The sequence below is a fragment of the Dromiciops gliroides genome, chromosome 5 (assembly GCF_019393635.1).
Source record: "Dromiciops gliroides isolate mDroGli1 chromosome 5, mDroGli1.pri, whole genome shotgun sequence".
In the NCBI taxonomy this organism is placed as follows: Eukaryota; Metazoa; Chordata; class Mammalia; order Microbiotheria; family Microbiotheriidae; genus Dromiciops; species Dromiciops gliroides.
Genome location: NC_057865.1, coordinates 166,390,378 through 166,404,066, shown reverse-complemented (window position 1 = coordinate 166,404,066; position 13,689 = coordinate 166,390,378). Strand labels below are relative to the sequence as shown.

Here is a 13,689-nt window from a genome sequence, read left to right as displayed (position 1 = left end):
ATAAAGCAACCAAGCAGAATTTCATTTAAGAAAAATGAGCAGTGTCATTTCAGGAGACCTGAAACCACCTTGTTATGATTTTGAGAAGCCTAAGCCTTTTATTTCTCTTTTCTTGGCAATAGTTTTCCCATCTGAAAGTAGGCAGATTGTACTAAATAATTTCTTAGGCCTTCTCCAATCCTAAAAATGTATATGTCAAGATTCTAGTGCAAAACCATGAAACATCCTATTGAGTGGCCAGCACTCTCATTTCACCTATTTTCTTACTCCCTCTAGTGGACACAAGCATTTATTCCAACCAATTCTCCAGGGCAATTCTCTTAAAACAAAATAAATGTTATTAAGCACATAAAAAGTGCTTGATAAAGGTTTGTGAATTGATTGATTGAAATCTCCCTTGCCTCAAATAAAAATGTTTAAATTCACTTACGTTGGGGCTGGGGGGACATTTATAAATAACACTTTTCTTTCTTTCTTTTTTTTTTTTTTTTTTTGGTGGGGCAATGCGGGTTAAGTGACTTGCCCAGGGTCACACAGCTAGTAAGTTTCAAGTGTCTGAGGCCTCAGGTACTCCTGAATCCAGGGCCGGTGCTTTATCCACTGCGCCGCCTAGCTGCCCCTAAATAACACTTTTCAATACAGGACATGTTGTACTGAAAAAAGTGACTGTGAAGGAAGCACTGTGCAGATCTGAAATATTTAAAGTCGATAATTATATGAGGTTTAATCAGAATCAAGATGCTTCTGTGTTCTCTCTCTTAAGTATATACATATATACACATTTGTATATATGTATGTATGTATACATACACACACAGATAGATGATAGATAGATAGGTAGATAGATAGGTAGATAGATAGATAGATAGATAGATAGATAGAGTTTTCAAGAAGAAATTGTAGCTGAATTAAGCCTTCACCTTCTTACTGTTTCTTAAGATGCCCACTTCTCCTTTTTGGTCTGTTTTTTCTACTTGTCCTCATTCCTCCTCTATACCCCAACTATTATTCCTCAAAAGAAAGAACTACCAGAAAAGGTACCAGAAACAATGTCCTACTACTTTAATAGGGTTTATTGATTTAAGTATGTTTAGCTTCAGTGAATCAGAAGGGACTTATCTATGCCTGCCCATTATGTCTTCTCACAGGTTTACAACAAGGAATTCACCATATACCCAAAGTTCAGAGAAGGTTTTAGAGAGGGAGGAATGGCAGGGCCTTCCTGTACAAATAATAATAATAATAATAACAATAACAACAACAATAATAATAAAAACCTTTGAGAGCCTTTCTCAAAACACCTTTTACCACTGCAGGGATGTAGTTTTTCTTCAGACGGAATTCCTTTAGGAATTAGTCTTTAGTATAAATTGCATACTTTGCTTGATACACTGTATGTGTTGAATAATTTTAAAATAATATCAATCTATTACAATGCCAAATTTCTTGTAACAACATAATATGGGGTACAATTAAAGGAGGAAGGAAAAAACACAGTTGAGAAATCTAGGCTCAGAAACTCAGGCATCATCTCAAATCTCACCTTCTGCAAGAGGCCTTTATCACTTCTTTGTTCCTCCTCCCCAACCCAGACTGCTGATGCCTACCTTCTGAGATTACCTTCCATTTACTTTCTACATGGCTTGTAAGTAGATTTTTTTTTTTTTGGCATATTGTCTCTCCCATTAAAATGTGAGCTCGTTGAGAGGAGGGACTAATTTTTTTTTTTTGGTCTTTCTTTGTGTCTCCCGTTCTTAACAGAGCCTGGCACTCAATAAGTGCTTAATAAATGCTTATTGACTGACTGATTTATCTTGGCTCACTAGAAGAATTATTTTCTCTAAGACTTGGGTCAAGGAACCAACTTGCTGTGCATCTTTGACAAGTTGTAAACTTGCTTGGTTTACTAGCGTATTGGATAGATTAAAGTGTTTTGTAAACATTAATTAAAGATGCAGAGTTAGGGAAGGGCTGTGTGTTATTAAATATCAGACAAAGGATAGCAGTTTTCTTCCCTCTAATCAAGCACTTACTCCTTCCCTTGAGAGAGTTGAAAAATAAGGTTAAACCAGGCAGGGCTCCCTCAGTCAATGACTGGACGACTATGGGAAATTAGCTACTTCCCCTTTGACCATCGGTAAAATGTGGATAAGAAAAATCCCATCATCTCACTCATAGTCTACAATTCTGGTGTAGAAGATTGTTCATAATAACTTCATATTTATGTTCAAGGATTTAATGATATCTGATCATTAAAATGATGCCCCTGCCACCTCACTCCTACTTTCTTCCTACTCTCCCAGCACATGAAAGGCATTGTCATCCTCAGTCCAGCTAGCTGATCTGAGTCCATGAATTGCTATACAACTTCTTGAGAAGTTATTTTCATCGTGGCATATATAAAAGGGAAGATCTTAAACTATGAGGGATTTTCCTTTGTCAACCAGTGTTGTGTAAACACAGTAACGCCTAACATTTACGTAACGTTTCACTTAAAGGATCTCTCGAGCCTCACAAAAACAAACAAAACCCAAAAAACTGCATTTTCACAGACGGATAAACTGAGTTAGAGAGATAGACTAGCCCGCGGTCACGAACGCAGCTGGTACTCGTCAAAGGTGAAATTTGAAACTCCGTTTTCCTGACCCTATAACGTGCACTCTGCCCACTGGGTTTGCCCCCTTCCCTCCACATTATTCGTTCCTCATTCCCCTTCCCCGTCCTCAAGGCAGGAGGGTGAATGAAAAAAGACACTATCTCCCGGTCTCCTTCAACACCTGGGACACGTGTATGGGTTTCATTTGCTTTGCATTCTCAATCACCACGTTAGCAATCCGAATGTGTGCAACTCTTGGGCCAGGGCAGTTTTCCTCCAACTATCCGGTGGCCACCCAAAGCACTTAAACCGCCCGACGTGGCCCAGGAAGCCCCCAAACGCCTAACCGGGACTGGAGAGAGAGGAGGCTCGGTGTTGGGCTTCGGGAACTGTTCCTTTAAATCCCTCGCTCCCGCTCCCAGACCCGGCAGGTGGGAGGTGGTGGCCAAGCCGGGCGGCCAGCCCGCCAGCTTCTCAGTGTCATGCAATGCGCATGGGTGAGTGCTGGGTTGCTCTGCAGCAGCTGCGGCTCGGGGACAGTACTCGAGAGTCAGGAGGGAGAGCTTGGCCAGCACAGCGCAGGGGAGCGCAGCTCAGCACCGTGTGCCCCAGGCTCCCTGGCTCGCTCCTCGCCTGGCACCTGCTGCCCCTCTGACAGCGGGGCTTCCCCTGGCCCCCCTGGCAACAGCTAGGTGAGTGAAGGCAGACCAGACCTCCTAATTGGGGGGGAGGGGGGGACTGGAGTTGTTGGTGGGTGTTTTTGTGTGTGTTGGAGGTGGGGGAAGGAGGGGGTTGTTAGCCCTGATCGCTTCTTTCCAAGGCTTTCCTACCGGAAACTGTATTTAGGTTTGCCTTGGGACAAATGATTTCACACCAATGGATGGGCCAAGAATCGGACCCGAGGTTTCTTCTGCTCTCCCCCATCCTCCGCCCCCTTTCACTTTTCCCTTCCCCTGTCTAACCGCGATCTTCCCCCTTTCAGCTGTTTCTTCTCTTCCCTACCCCTTTTCCTCCCTTCCTTTAAAAAGTTCTGAGTGTGTCTGACAACTCTTCTCCTCTCCCCCCACCCCGCCCCCAAATCGGGAAAAGTCTGTTTGCTGAACTGAATTGAATCCGTGTGTGAAGGGGACTGAGGTGGCATTTTCCACTCCAAACAAGGAAACTTGTTTGTCCTTCGGGATTTCAGGGGTTAGTGGCAACTAGTTGGGGACGCAGGAGGGGGGTGGAGGGAGCCTGGAACTAGGAGAAGGTGTCTCTTACTAATCACTCCTCGTCCCGGAATTTAGTACCTATACTTTTGACGTTGGTCTGACCCATAATAATGGGTCTATTCACTTTAGCAATCCGTCTTTTATGCTCTCACCTCACAAGTGAATTCTTGATATGCCCTCTCTCCTTCCTCGTCTTCAGAATCCGTCTCGGACCTCTTGTCTTGTTTTCTAAACTTCGCGTGGGCATTGTGGGTTTCCAGTTTACTTGGAAGGTGGGTCACAAGCCTTTATCACCTGTTAAACTTAGCTTCAGAGCTGTGATCAGTAGCTTTCCTTCTCCTCCCCCCAGCTGGTAATTGAATCATACCCAAATGTTTCGGATCTGCTATTGAGCCAGTGTGGGAAGGATTAAAATGAAAAAAGAGGGGAAAAAATGTGGCTATTGTGGGATAGCTTAACAATAAAATAAACTGCAGTTTTTCAGCTCACTGGTTTTTCAAACTTTCCCAGTATTGTTTGAGCCCGAATTTTGTTTTGCTTTTCTCCCCTCTCCAAGAACCACCCTCAGAAAGCTTTAACTGTTTGCCAAGAGTAGTATGCAAAAACAGAAAACATGAGCAGGAGAAAACTAACAGTAGATGGGAATTAATGTTCTATTATGAGTTCAAGTTGGTTTTGGTGACGGCATTTATTGACCTTTTACCCTGCATTCTCCCCCTGCCCCCCATCTTTAATGCAGCAGGAAAGGAGGGGGGGAGGCGGGAAATCTAATTATCTGAAAGAGATTTAGGGTAATAGATACACCAAACCAGAACTAAGTGTATGCATGGAGGAAAGTTATCAAAGGGGAAACTTTTCTTAGTGGGGTTTTCCCCCACTTTTTAAAGAGTGTAGTCACTGTACTTTGTGCTACAGAGCAATAAGCAAGTTTCTGCCCTGCAAAGCTGTCTGCTGTTTGAATAGAACTAATTGTGTTCCAAGAGGGAGGGGGTCTTTTTAATTTGTGAAGTCAATGTACAAAGACAAACCATTTCCCTTCTTATTTGCCATAGGGTGGGAGAGATCAAAAAGTTCTTCACACCCCCTGCTGGAATGGAGAGTATGAAAGTTTGTGTGTCTAATACCAGAGTTTAGGCTGCAATAGATTAACCCCCTGGTATCAAGAGTACCTGTTAACAGCTCCACAAAAGCTCCACTTTCTTTAGTGGTTCATTGATGTGTGTATGGTTGTTGCCCACCCCACCCCCCAACCCCCAACCCTTCCTGTGTCTAAAATGAGTAAAGAGAGAGGGAAAAAGGCAGAATTGAAAAAGAAAAAAGAAAACTCGGAGAAAACTTTTGGGGTATGTGAGGAGGTGGGGGAAGTACATTATCTTTCTTGTTGATAGGGATGTCTGAATGTCTGGGTGCAAGAACCAAACTGTCAAGGAAGTAGTCCATGTGTCTGGCAGCCTTCCAGTGGGTGTCTAGACAATCAGTTTGTATGAGTCAAACTGATGGAGCCTTTATCAGGTGCTGGAGGCACCTGGCACTGGCTCCCGAGTGCTCCCAGACACATACATAATCTGAAGTTGGTACCTGATATTTAGCCGATCATCTCTAGGAAACATCACAGGATCAAGATGAGCAGAAATGAGCAATAGAGGGAAGAGTGAGAGGTCAAGGGAAGGTGTTCTTGAACTAAAGATGCAAATCATCATTTATGGTGAATATTTTTTTTTGGCGGGGCAATGAGGGTTAAGTGACTTGCCCAGGGTCACACAGCTAGTTATGGTGAATATTTGAGGCCCTACTATGTGGACAGCATCATGCTAGGCATTATACTAATACCATTGTAGATCCTCATTACCAAGGCTTTCAATTGTTTTAAAGGTGAAAGTCATCCTTTGGTGCCCTTTCATTATTTCTTTTCTTTCTTTCTTTCTTTCTTTGGCAGACTAATGAGGGTTAAGTGACTTAATCAGGGTCACACAGCTAGTAAGTATCAAGGTCGGATTTGAACTCATGTCCTCTTGAATCCAGGGACAGTGCTTTATCCACAGCGCCACCCAGCTGCCCCATCCCTTTTATTATTTCCCTTTTTTTTTTTTAAACATCCCTTTTATTATTTCAAGGAGGAATCTTATTGGCTAGAAGATGATTTCAGCACATTCTTCTGTGAGTTTTGCTGCTCCGGGCATTTTCCTATGGTGTTATTTGGATGTTTTTTTGAGCGATAGTGTCATGAGTTCGGGAGCTCACTGCCTTCCCTCCACCATCTTGGCTCCGCCCCAGAAGTAAGGAGGAATCTTGTTATGTTGAGATAGCTGCCAAAGGCTTGAACCAAGCATCCAAGATGATAAGGGACTAGGTCTCAGTTTCTTTTGATTGTCAATGGAAGTTGTGGTGGTAAGCTACCACAGATGCTTGCTGCCTCTTAGAAGTGAGAGTGCAGCTCTACCCCATCTCAATGGCCCCTCCTTTTGGAGTCTAGGGAACATTCCTTTGGTTGCTCTTACAGAAAAGCTTCCACTATCCCTAAGTAGTAGCTGAAGCACTGGGAAGAGCAAGAGCAAAGACAGACAGAATCTGTGTACCTTACACATCCTGATTCTCTAGCCAAGAAATGCCTGTTCAAGGAAAACTGTGTAACTGTAGTTATTAATGATGCTTTTCTTACTCTCCCAGACTTACTGCTTTCATCCTGAAGATACTGTGATTAAGCATGTTTCAGAAAAGTATTGGGATTTATAATCTGTATAATCAAGGTTGATACTGAGGACCTATATAATACAGAGAGAACAGTCTGCCATTCAGTCTCTGAGTTCTGTGAAGAATTGATTTTCCTTTTCCCAATGGAATTTTTTTTAATTGCCCCCTAAGGTGTTTACTTTTAAAAATTTATATGAATAGTGTTGCCTTTTAGATGATCATTTAAAAAATAATTATAAAGTAGAAAATCATCAACAAGCATAAACATTTTCATATACAAAGAGGATTGGGGGCAGCTAGGTGTCAAAGTGGATAAAGCACCAGCCCTGGATTCAGGAGGACCTGAGCTCAAATCCAGCTTCAGATGCTTGACACTTACTAGCTGTGTGACCCTGGGCAATCTGTGTAACCCTCATTGCCCTGCCAAAACAAAACAAAACCAAAAAAAATGACCCATATACAAAGAGATTGTAGATGAAATTATGGCTCAATTCCAGAGAACTTGGGTTTTGGGGTGTTGTGGGGTTTTGGTATATATTAAATTTAATGTGGTAGTATCAGCACTGACCAGCTTTTCTTTGTCCCTTTCTGAACTTCCTTCTCCTGCGTATTTTAAATGTTTTGCTGCCACTCCTTTCTTGCTTCTTTTTTTGTATCACTAAAAAGCTTCCCTTGTCAGAAATAAGTATAGTCAAGCAAAAAAAAAAAGTATTGGACTTCTCTGAAAAGTATTTCTCAATCTTTGCCAACAGCTGGATCAAGATCACTTCTCCACTAGGAAGGGGTAGGCATCAGCCTTCTAGATTAGTCAAATTCAAATGTATTGACCATAGTTCTTCTTTCAGTGTTGTTTATATTTACAAACTTGTTGGTCAGACCACTCTCTTTGTCACCAGCTGTATTTTTTTTTGCCCTCTTCTAGGCTTCTCCTCATGTCTTAAACACACATGCATGTGTGCATGTACATACACACACACACACACACACACACAACTATCTCCCACAGTTAAAATAAGCCACCTGTTAATGTGATTGTATTGTCACTTGCCTCTTCAACATCAAGGAAGGACATGCACTTTGTGTGATGGTCTAGTGTCAACATTGTGGTATTTGACTTGATTTTTGTTACCTATTATTGTTTTCTTACAGAGTTTTAGTCAATGTCTATATTATTCCCTTGGTTATGCCTTCACTTTATATCACCATATAAGTCTTCCCATGTTCTGAATTCTTCCTATACAACCATGTGTTCAGCCATTCCCTCTTCATTGAGCACATATTTGGTTTCTACCTATTTGTTATCCCAAATCTTGCTACTATAAATATTTTTGTCCATTTGTGTCTCTTCTTGCTGTCAGTAGTCACTTTGTCATGTAGTCCCACTAATGGGATCACTGCATGAAAGTCAGCAGGCATTTATTAAGTACCTACTATGTGCCAGTCAGTGTGCTAAGTGCTGAGCAAAGAAAGGTTGGGAGGAGTCCCTGTTCGCAAGGACCAGACAGTCTAATGGGAGAAACATGGAAATGACCATGTACAGACAAAGATATGAACAGGATAAATTGGAGATAATCAACAAAGGGAAAGCACTCACATTAAGGAGCACTTGAAAAAAGCTTATTGCAGAAGGTGGACTTTAGGTGAGAGACTTGAAGGAAACCATGAGGCAGAGAGATGAGAGGGGCAGCCTGTGAAAATGTCCAGCTCAGGAGACAGAGTGCCTTGTGTGAGGAAGAGTAAGGAGGCCAGTGTCAATGGTTCAAAGTCAATCAAGGGAGGTAAGGTGTAAGAAGACTAGAAGGTAGGAAGGGTTCCAAAGCTAAAGAGAGGATTTTATATTTGATCCTACAGGTATAAGGAGTCAATCAAGTTAGTGGAGATGAGATGATCAGATCTATGCTTTGGGAAGATCAACTTGACAGCCGAGTGGAGAATGGACAGGAGTGCAACAAAACTCAAGGCAGGGAGACCAACCAGTAGGCTACTTCTATAGTCCAGGTGTGGCCTGCACCAGGGTAATGACAGAGTTGGAGGAGAGATGTTGCAAAGGCCAATACACAAGACTTGATCACTGATTGGATTTGGAGAAAGAGAGGTAGGGTAAGAAAGAATGAGGAGAGGACAGCTAGGTGGCACAGTGGATAGAGCACCAGCCCTGGATTCAGGAGGACCTGAGTTCAAATGTGGCCTCAGACTAGCTGTGTGACCTTGGGCAAGTCACTTAACCCTCATTGCCCCGCAAAAAGAAAGAAAGAAAGAAAGAAGAGACAAGAATGAAACCTAGGTTTCAAGACTGGATGACTAGAAGGATGATGTTTCCTTCTACAACAATAGGGAAGTTAGGCAAAAGGAAAGGTTTAGGAGGAAGGATAATGAACAATTTAACAACTTTTCTTGCATAATCCAAATTGCTTAACAGAGCAGTTGGCCTGAATCACAACCCCTCCAACATCACTTGTTCCTGCCTTTCCTATTCTTTGAAATTTTGACAGATGTGATACCTCAGTTATTTTAATTTGCATTTATCTTTTTATTGGTGATTTAAAAATAATTTTTAAAATAATCATTGATAATTCTCATTTCTTCTTTTGAAAATTGTTAATATCTTTGACCACTTTGTCTTAAGAGTAATTCTTAGCATTAGTCCCTTTGAGTATCAAACTTTTACCAGGGAAACTTAATGCAAATAATTTTGGCATATATTTTTTTTTCTTCTCACTTTAGCTACAGTGATTTTGTGTAAAAATGTTCATTTCATAGAATTTAGTTGGTTTATATTTTCTTCTATAATATCTTATATCCTTGGTCTGGTTATGATTTCTTGCCCTATCAAAAGTTGTGAAAGATACCACCTAGCATTATTTTCTAATTTTTATTATGATAATAGCTTCCATTTATTACATTTTAATGTACTTGGACATTCTCCTTTGCTGTACATTATACAGATACAAGTATTATCTCTATTTTACTGTAGGATCTGAGACACCTAAAGGGTGTGACTTGCCCAAGGTCATATACATAGTAAGTGGTAGAACTTGTCCCTATGTGTTCTTTCTATAACACCCTACTGATTTTCTATGAAATCAAAATTAACCGGGGCGGGGTGGGGGGGGGGGCACAGCAGCTAGGTAGAGCAGAAGATAAAGCACTGACCCTGGATTCAGGAGGACCTGAGTTCAAATCAGGCCTCAGACACTTGACACTTACTAGCTGTGTGACCCTAGGCAAGTCACTTAACCCTCATTGCCCCGCCAAAAAAAAAAAAATTAAATAAAAAAATAATAATAAAGCAAAGCCTCGGTCCTTATAGAGTAGATGAGATAAAACAGATAACTATAATAAAAGGTAGAATGGAAAGCATAAGAGAAATACTAAGTGCTTTTCTTAAAGGAGAGATTCTTTAACTTCTTGCATAGAGGTAATTTTAAAAAAATGTTAAACAGTACTTAAGTGCACTTAAAAGGACAATAACCTTTTGCTATTTTAAAATTCGCAATTTAAGCACCTCCCAAAATTAATATTTCTATATACAAAGTAGAACATTAAAAAGGATTAACCAAGAATTAATTTTTCTTACATACAGCTTGCCTTTTTAGTATATAATAAACATATTACAAATTAATATGGTAAATAAAATAACATAGTCACGTGTTAATAATTAATACATTATAAAATATATAGTAAATGAAAGCAACATGCTATTATGGAATAAATATAATTTTTAGTATATAATAGATTCAATTTGTTATTCTTAAAGCTATCAAGTCTGTGTTTCATTCTAACTGTACTATTTTTGGGGAGGGCAACACTATTTCTAGATTCCTTCTTTCCCCCAAATCCTTTTCCCAATTAAAAAAGAAAAAAGAAAAATGCAATCCCTGTAAAGAATAAGTATAGTTAAGCAACACAAAACCCAACACGTGCCTTGAATGCTTCATTCTGCATCTTCAGTCTATTACCCCTCTCTCAGGAGACACTGACCTCCTTGCTCTTCTTTTTTTTTTTTTTTGCCTCAGGGCAATGAGGGTTAAGTGACTTGCCCAGGGTCACACAGCTAGTAAGTGTTAAATGTCTGAGGCCAGATTTGAACTCAGGCCCTCCTGGATCCAGGGCTGGTGCTTTATCCACTGCACCACCTAACTGCCCCCCAGAGAAGTTCTTAACAAGCAATGGAGCTTGTTGAGTTCTGCTTGGACATAGGTTTCTGCATTGGCCAAAGGTTGAGACATACATATTATATACCAATGCCTCTAACTTTATTAAATAGCATTGCTGTAAATAGCAATACAGTAAATGCTGTAAGTAGCATTGCTAAGTGAGTTATAGTTTAAGCCATGTTTTGCCTGTTTGTGCTTTTTAGTGTCTTAAAGAAATGGAAAATAGGTTTTTTGAAAAGTCCCTTATTTTTCTCCTAAGTGAAATCTAATAGATGGCAAAATGAATAAGACTGAAAAATGAATAAAATATAAATTACTGTGAAGAAAAAAGCAAACAAACCTAAAATGGTGCAGTTATTATTCCCATTCAGAATTGCTATTTTTGTCTCCTTCCTGTTAATATTATTGTAGTATGTATGAGAACAGAGTTCTTATTTTTATACTTTAAGACCAAAAAAACCCAAACAAACCTTACGCCTCCCCATATATGATACTTTGATGTTCTTAGTGGTCCGTGGATTTGTTTTCTCATTCAAATGAGTTAAAACATTTTTTTTTTGGGGGGGGGAGGCAATTGAGGTTAAGTGACTTGCCCAGGGTCACACAGCTAGTAAGTGTCAAGTATCTGAGGTTGGATTTGAACTCAGGTCCTCCTGACTCCAAGGCTGGTGCTCTTTCCACTGTGTCACCTAGCTGCCCCACAATAAACATTTGAGATGGGTACCTAGCAAAGTTTTCATCAAATGGTACCTGAAGTCAGCACAGTTCCTATTCGGTCCCTTGCATTGCTTTCTATTAGTTCATACTTTATTATTCTAAGAAGCTCATCTTCTGAAGTCTAGCCTACTCGCTTTGGGGAAGAGGTTTAACTTTAGGAACAATTGTATGTCTAAATCATTCTCTTAGCTGACAGTATGCTCTTCTAGAAAGACCTCTTCACTATGGATCTGTTAACAGCCCAGAATACTTAGTTAAAGCCTTTGTACTGATCTGTTTGCATTGAGCAAATCAATTACTTTTATGTGGTGTGGTCCAAAGTAAATTACTGGCCCCACATTAACAGCTGGAGCTTTTCACAATAGAGAGCCCGTCTAAGAGCAAACTCGTTTCTCTGCATTGTTTAGAGATCTCTTTTCAGTAGACCTCTTTTTCCTCCTAAATGGAAGCTTGGTATTGTTCAGGGCCAATACATTTGCCAGTCTTTTTTTTTTTTAAATGTTTGTTCAATACTCTCAACTGGGTTCTTATACTTCAAAGAACATGAGTTTTTAACTGAAGAAATTCCAAGGGGAAAATGTAAAGTCCTATGAATTTATATTGGTTTCTACCAAGATTAAAAACAAACAAAAAACAACTCGGGAGAATTTTTACTTGCTTGATCCTCACAATACTGGAATAGAGTCCTGGCTTATTTAGGAGATATTTTTGGAAGTATTCTTTTCTTTTCAAAGTTTACTTTTCTTGAATATCAAGAAATCCAACACAAGGAATAGAAACCCAAGAGTATTAGTATTCTCATTTTACATAAAACTTGTTCATTTGCTCCCATGCCAACTTTTAGCTTACCCTTTTGCCATTTTGATGAATTATAATATAACCTAGTATATCTGTATACATACATAAATATTTAATTCAACAGAAGTTCTTGAGGGCCAGGGCTGTCCCACTTTTGTACTTGTATTGACATTAATTAGGACAGTACCTAGCACACAATAGGTACTTTATGTCTGTTGATTGAAAACGAGTGTTGACGCAAAGATAAATATTCCTGTTTATTATATGTACTTTCCAACTTAGCATCTGTCAACTTTGGGGTTGTGTGTATATACATATATACACATATATACAATACACATATATGTGTGTATATATACACACATGTATGTATACATACATATATACATATATACCCAGACTACATCAAGTTGACATGACATAAATATATATATACACATAACATATATACCCAGACTACATCAAGTTGACATGACATAAATAGATATACACATACACAGAAAACATGAAGTTGTGTGTGTATATGTACACACATTTATATAGCTGCTTTTCCCACCCTTCGTTGCTTCTTCTGTGCGATGACCAAAAATCACCCATCATCAGTAATGGGTTGCCCAGTAGGCAGTGAATGCTTTGGCAATGGTAACCTGTGAAATGGATGAATAAAAAATAGTTTTAATCTGGTGTGGCCCTCTTTGTTTTCTGCAGTGATTGTTACCAAATAATAAAAAGAGGAGCAAAGAGTGATGAAAAATTACAAATTTTAGACCATTTAAAAATCTTAACTGTTTGTATTCTAAATTGAAGATCTTTGGGGCAGCTAAGGTGGGGCAGTGGATAGAGTGATGGGCCTAAAGTCAGTATGACTCATCTTCCTGAATTCAAGTCTGGTGTCAGACACTTACTAGCTGGGTGACCCTGAGCAAGTCACTTAACCGGTTTGTTTCAGTTACTCATTTGTAAGATGAGCTGGAGAAGGAAATGGCCAACCCCTCCAATATTTGCCAAGAAATCTCCAAATGAAGTCATCAAGAGTCAAAGGTGACTTGAATGGCTCAACAACAACAAAAATGTGCCAAGCACTGTGCTAAGTGCTGGGGGCACAAAAAGAGGCAAAAGGCTGCCCCTGCTCTCAAGAAGCTCACAGTCTAATACTAAATATGTGCAAACAAGTATGTACAAACTAGCTATATACAGGGTAAATAGGAAATAAAAAGGAAAGTACTAGCATTGAATGGAGTTGGGGGAGGCTTCCTATCAAAGCCAGGAAGGAGAGCTGAGTAGGGAAAGTACTCGAGGCATGGGGGACAGCCAAGGAAAATGTCAGGAGTTGAGAGATGGGAGTGTCTTAATTGTGGAACAAGTCAGGAGGCCAGTGTCATTGGATTGAAGGATGTATGATGAGAAATAAGGCATAAGATTGGGGCCGCTAGGTGGCGCAGTGGATAAAGCACTGGTCCTGGATTCAGGAGGACCTGAGTTCAAATCTGGCCTCAGACACTTGACACTTACTAGCTGT

General features: G+C 40.0%; 1 protein-coding gene across 2 annotated transcripts in view; it reads left to right on the top strand.

The window, feature by feature from the left end:
• The first annotated feature begins 3,050 nt into the window (after positions 1-3,050).
• PROSER2 (proline and serine rich 2) overlaps positions 3,051-13,689 on the top strand; it is a 75,505-nt gene continuing 64,866 nt past the window's right edge. The window contains exon 1 of one of the 2 annotated variants that reach the window (XM_043966599.1): positions 3,051-3,288. The gene's annotated coding sequence lies outside the window, so the exon portion shown is untranslated. The remainder of the gene's footprint in view (positions 3,289-13,689) is intronic. The other variant, XM_043966598.1, reaches the window with a different exon arrangement.